The following is a 6,444-nucleotide window of genomic DNA, read 5'->3' as shown; positions in this document are numbered from 1 at the left end:
TGTTCCCCATCGCAGGTTTGATCTCAAAACTTTCATCCCCATTGGAAATTAGTCTGTTTCCAACAATTTTAAATTCAATTCAATTTTTTAAAAACAAATATTAAGCTCCTATTATCCTTGTTACCTCATTATTCTTGTAATATAATGTTTAAAGAAAGGGTTCTTAACATTTTTTTGGTCTCACAGGCCCTTTTGGCAGCCTGGTGAAACCTATGGACCCTTTCTTAGACTAATTTTTTTAGATGTATTAAAATAGAAGATGGGGGGCAGCTAGGTGGCACGGTGGATAGAGCACCGGCCCTGAAGTCAGGAGGACCTGAGTTCAAATCCGGCCTCAGACCAAACACTTGACACTTACTAGCTGTATGACCCTAGGCAAGTCACTTAACCCCAACTGCCTAAAAAAAAAAAATAATAGATAGGAGTACAAAGAAAATAAATTTTATTAAAATGCAGTTATCAAAATATTTAAAAGTTCATAGATCCCAAGTTAAGAATCCCTTGAACTTTAGAGGAATTAACTGTCTCCTGAAAATCAAGTTTGACAAATCATTCATAGCTCATGATGTGAGCTATTGGCATTGCAAATGTACTAGGACTTCTTGGCACCATAGGTTTTGATAAATATTTTTGTCCTGTGAACTTAAAGATGCTATTGACTTATAAAAAATTAAAGTTTTCAGTGGTTTTGCAATTTCTGACTTTCTTAGAAGTCTTTCTCACTGATCATTTTGGGGATTTCTCAGGGGTCATGCACAAAACTGGGGAAGAGGAGCAATGGTCTGTGAGAAATAATCATTCTTTGCTGTCTTGTCATCTCTGAGGTTTTCAAAGTGATGAAGGGATTTACCAGTCTTTGTTACATCTATTCTATCTCTGGCCAAGAATCTGTCAACTCTATATAGTGTCATCAGTGATATAGTCACTATTTAGTCATATAGTGATTAGAGAGCTGGACCTGGAGTCAGGAAGACCTGAGTTCAAATCCAGCCCCAGACACTTACTAGCTACGTGGCTTTGGGCAAGTCACTTAGCTTCTGTTGGTCTCAGCTTCCTCAATTGTAAAATAGGGATAATGGTAGTACCTACTTTTTTTGGGGGGGGGGTGAGGCAATCAAGGTTAAGTGACTTGCCTAGGGTCACACAGCTAGTGTCAAGTGTCTGTGGCTAGATTTGAACTCAGGAACTCCTGACTCCAGGGCCAGTGGTCTATTCACCGCACCACCTAGCTGCCCAGTAGTACCTACTTCTAAAGGTTGTTGTGAGGATCAAATAATAAAATATTTGTGAAGTACTTAGCACAGTGCTTCCTAAGTGCCTGTTTGCTTCTTCCCTTCCAAAAATCCAAATCCCATCCTCAGATACCACTTTCTTAACCAGCTCTTCACTTATTAAAGCTTCTCTTCTACATGCCTTACGTTCAATGGGCAGCACATCCTTTGTCCCTATGGTCTTCAGTTTCTTCCCCTAGACTTCATAATGTTTTTGGAGCACCAGAAGTGAATAGATGTCTAGAGAAGTTTTCTGTTGCATCCTGGATACATGCCTCAGGAAGACAAACTTTTCTATGGTTATCAAGGTTAACAAATAGCTGCTTGAGTATCCATGGGCAGGGAATCACCAATACTACTGTTCTTTTCTTCTTCCCTATGCCCATCACTGTAAAATCTCTCACCCAATAAGTTCTGTAGCTCTACCATATCTGACCTGGGAGGACAAGAGGTTTCTTTTTCCTTAGAGCATCCAGATCTCTCTTCCTCAGAAAAAGCCTCAAGACTGTTTCTTAGCTTTAATTGTACAGGTGGCCTTTTCCTTACTTTCCTCTTTTTGTCACACTTCCATTTTCCATAATCCTGACAAAACTTTTTCCCCTCCTTAGGGTCCCTCTTTTTTCATGTTGAAGACTTGAATCTATTTCTGAATATTCTGTAATCCTTTTGCATCTTCCTTTAGGAGGGAGATTAGCCTATTCTTGAAATGCAGATAAGAGTCACTCAGAGGTGGCAGAAACAAAAATATCTCACACTCCAGGAAAATCACTGCATAATTTAACTCTCCATAATGGTTGAGATTTTTAGCCTTATTTCTTGAAACTACTCCTAGGTTTTTACAATTCAACCTTAAACCTTCATAAAAGGTTTTTTTTCAGCTAATTATCACTTCTAAATCATTTGACAACTCCACTCAAATTCTTTTCCTTTGTCTTCACAACCCCGCAGCCACAGCTATACCCACCTCCCTTTAAGCCTTCTAGCAGTCTCCTGTATATTACACCTATTTGACTCACCCATGAATCCACTATATCAGTTTGCTTAACCTTTTAATTATTTGATGGGCAGGTAGGTGGTACAGTGAATTCAGTAGTGGGCCGCGAGTCAGAAAAAATTCGTCTTCTTGAGTTGAAATCCAGCCTCAGACACAAATTCGCCTCAGTAGCTCTGTGACCCTGGGCAAGTCACTTAACCCTGTTTGACTCAGTTTCCTCATCTGTGAAAATGACCTGGAGAAGGAAATGGCAAACCACTCCAGTATCTTTGCCAGTAAAACCCCAAATAGGGTCATAAAGAGCCATATACAACTGAAAAATAATTAATTGTTCTATTTACCTTTTTTTACCTTACCTTGTCTTGCCAACTACTTGCTCCTTATCCTTCGTGAGTCTTTATCTTCAGGTTCTACTTCTAATCTTCCTTGTTCCTCCTCATTCTTCTATTACCTCATTATTTTTCTTGATCTGGACTCATTATCCAGATTGTTGTTTGTTAAATGTCTTCTCCCAAAATGCAATCTCTGATTTACTTCACTAATAAATCCTTCCAATTCACTGATAATTTTTTTTCATTTTCATATTAGGCTCAAGTCTCCTGACTCTCCTGACTTGGAGATGTGCCCCACAGAAATTTTAAACTGGAGGGCAGCTCTTATTGTCTCTAAGTGCTTTGTATACCTTCATCAATTAGCACCAATTTATTCATTGAACAGGTATTTACTAAACACTTGCTATGGACCATGCATTTTGCTAGATGCTGGAGATACAAAGACAAAAATAAAGCAGGTCCTGACCTCAAGGAGCTTGCATTCAATCAAGACACTATTTTCTGGGCTGTTTCATAGCCTAACTACATATGGACCACAAGACCAGGATGACCATGGTGGTCATAGGATCGTAGATTTAAAGGTAGCTTTATGGCATAGTGGATAGAATGCTGGACTTGGGTCAGTAAGATTGAGTTTTAATCCTACCTCAGACACTTATTAGCCTAATGAGTCTGGGAAAGTCACTTAACCTCTCTGGGTCTCAGTTTCCTCATCTGTAAAACGAGGACATTAGACTCAATGGCCTCTAAGGTCCCTTTTCCACTCCAAATCTATGATCTTAGGATCTAATCCAATTTTTCCATTTTACAAATGAGGATAACAAGTGTTAGAAAATGATTTTCCCAAGAGGATACAGATTATAAATAGAATAGGTGAAGAGCATCATTTCTGGTGAACAGCAGACATTGAATAAAATATGTGTTGATGGTAGGCAGCCATAGAATGGTTTTTCTTTATCCCTATGGTAAATTGAGTATAGGTTACAGCATAAAAAACAATAACAACAACATATATCTTCTTAGAATAATATTCAATAGCTATGTGACATAGTAGATAGTATCCTGGATTTGGAGTCAGAAAGAATTGGGTTTCAACCCTGTCTTAGACACACTGATCAAGTCACTTAATTATTTTCAGCCTCAGATCCACATCAGCAAAATGGGGATAAGAGCCCCTAATTCTCAAGGTTGTTGTGATGATCAAATGAGATAATAGTTGTAAAGCACTTCATACAATGTGCGGCACATAGTAAGAGTTATATAAATGTTATCATTATTATTATTACTCCTAACTTACAATGATGGTCAAATATGTATGAAAAGTGTTTTTTGCAAAACTTGAATACTTATTAAAAAAATACTAGCTTGAAAGTAAACCTCAGGCCAGGTATAGTGTCCCACACCTGCAGTTCCTGATGCTGAAGAGGCAGAAGCTGTTGGATCACTTGAATTTAGAAGTTCTGATCTGTAGTAGGTAAAGCTGATCACGTGCCCAACAATAGTGCAGTGAACCACCAGGTTCTGGGAGCTACCAGGCTGCTTAAGGAGGTCAAATTGGCCCAGGTAGGAAAAAGAGAGAAGGCTAAAGCACCCATGATTATCAATAGTGGTATTGGGATGTGAGTGGCTACTGCACTTCCAGCCTGGTCAAGGAAGGGAGACCCAGACAAAAGAAGGAAAGAGAGACAGACAGATAGAGAAACAGATGAGACAGACAGACAGACAGACAGACACACACACACACACACACACACACACAGAGACAGAGAGAGAGAGAGAGAGAGAGAAAGAGACAGAGAGAGAGAGAGAGACAGAGACAGAGAGAGAGACAGAGAGAGAGATGGAAAGGAAGTAAGGAAGGAAAAAGAAGGAAAGAAGAAATGAAGGAAGGGAGAAGGAAAAGAGGAAGGGAGAGAAGAGAAGAAAGGAGGGAGGGGAAAAGGAAGGGAGGGACAGAGAAAAGGAGGGAAGAAGATAGGAAGGGAGGGATAGAGGGAAGGGAAGAATGGAGGGAAGAAAAAGAAAACTTCAGAATGGGTGAGTACCAGGGTAGTAAAAATTCAGTTAAACAAGAGAAACTCTAACATCAATGGGAATATACTCCATACAAACATACTCCAAACAACCAGAAAGAAAGATTGAAAGTATCAAGTTACCACAGTAAGGATCACAGAAAGGATCTTGGATCTAGAATCACGTAGAAGCTTCTAATAAAAATCAGAGGTGATCTTGGAATACAAAATTTCAAAAGGCAAAAGTGATAGGCTTACAAGCAAAAGTAACTTATTCTGTAAATCTGAATGTGACCCTACAGGTGGAAAAAATAAACCTTTAATGGAAAAAGAGGAGACTATCCAGTATTCTTGATGATAATATCAGAGCTGAGTAGGAATTTTGAAATGCAAACATGAGCCTAGAGAAAGCCAGAAAGGTAATTTATTTGAGCACTGTTAACATTCCAATAGGAAGAGAAAGCAACAAGTGTCCCTTCAAAATCTTTAAAGGCTGTCAAAAGAGTTAAAAAAAGAAAAAAAAAAGAATAACAAAGGACCTAGGGCTTGGTTAGTTCTGTTCTGAGGATTCTAAGAGAGGACAGAAAAAAGAAGGAAGATGAAATATATACAAAGGAAGAAGAAGGGAGATGATCTTGATCCTCATAATTGGGATATATGAGAAGAGTATACAAACATGGAGGAAGTAGTTGGGGAGTGGGTATTAGATGACCCTCATTCTTTTCTGAACCAGGCAAAGAAAGATTGAACACACATACACACAAGAGTTAAAAGTAGAAATACATCACACTCATTTGGGAAAATACATGGGGATAAGTAGAAGAGGTGTTACAAGGGATGATAACACAAAGGAAGAAATGATTTTAAGGAAAATGGACTTCTTTATCCTAAAGAGAAGATCACAAGGAAAAAAGAACTGGAAACTAAGGGTGTGACTGTTATTTGGGGAATGGCTAAACAAATGGAGGTTGTATAGATATAATAGAACATTAGTGTACCATAAGAAGTTATGGAAAAGGAAATTTGAAAGAATCCTGGGAAATAGAAACAGATGCAGTATGAAGTGAGCAGAACCAGGAGAACAATTTATACAAGTATTGTAGCATTGTAGAGAAAAACAGCTTTAACAGTCTTAAAAACTCTTATCAAAGCAATGACCATATCTCCAGACAATTAAAATGAAGCATATTATCCATCGGACAGTGATGGACCCAAAAAGCAGAAAAAAATGTACATTTTTGGGCATGGCTACATATAGATTGTTTTGCTTTCCCATGCTTATTTGTTACAAGGTTTTGTTTTTGTTTTTGTTTTGTTCTCTTTTTATTGGGGGAGGGGGATAGTTGGGAAGGGAGTAGTTACCAATAGGGAAATCAAAGGCCAGGTGGAGGGGGGTGGGGGAAGAAAGAGGGTCATTGAAATATTTTTAAAATGCCCAGAAGGAAACAGAAGGAAATTCAGAAAGAAGTAAAGACAAGCAAGACAGTTTTGAAAATAATGTGCTGAATTTATTATGTATGTTTAAAAAAACCCAAACAGAATGAAATGGATATCCACAGTTTCATATAAAATCCTCTTTTTGTGTACTGCTGCATACATATGGAAAGGTTTGTTATGGTGTTTATGTTCAGAATAAATTTTTTTTTAAATCCATAAGATCGTAGCTTTAAAGCTAGAAGGTATCTTACAAGTTATCTTGTTTGACCATCATTTGAGGGATGAAGAAACAGCATCACAGAGAGGTTAAATCAATTGCCCAGAATCACACAACTAGTAAATGCCTGAGGATGGATTTGAATCCAGGTCTTTCTAAGAGCGTTCATGGCTCATCCATT

The sequence above is a fragment of the Vombatus ursinus genome, unplaced genomic scaffold (genome assembly GCF_900497805.2).
Source record: "Vombatus ursinus unplaced genomic scaffold, bare-nosed wombat genome assembly UNPS02001419.1, whole genome shotgun sequence".
NCBI lineage: Eukaryota > Metazoa > Chordata > Mammalia > Diprotodontia > Vombatidae > Vombatus > Vombatus ursinus.
This window is presented reverse-complemented; position numbering follows the sequence as displayed.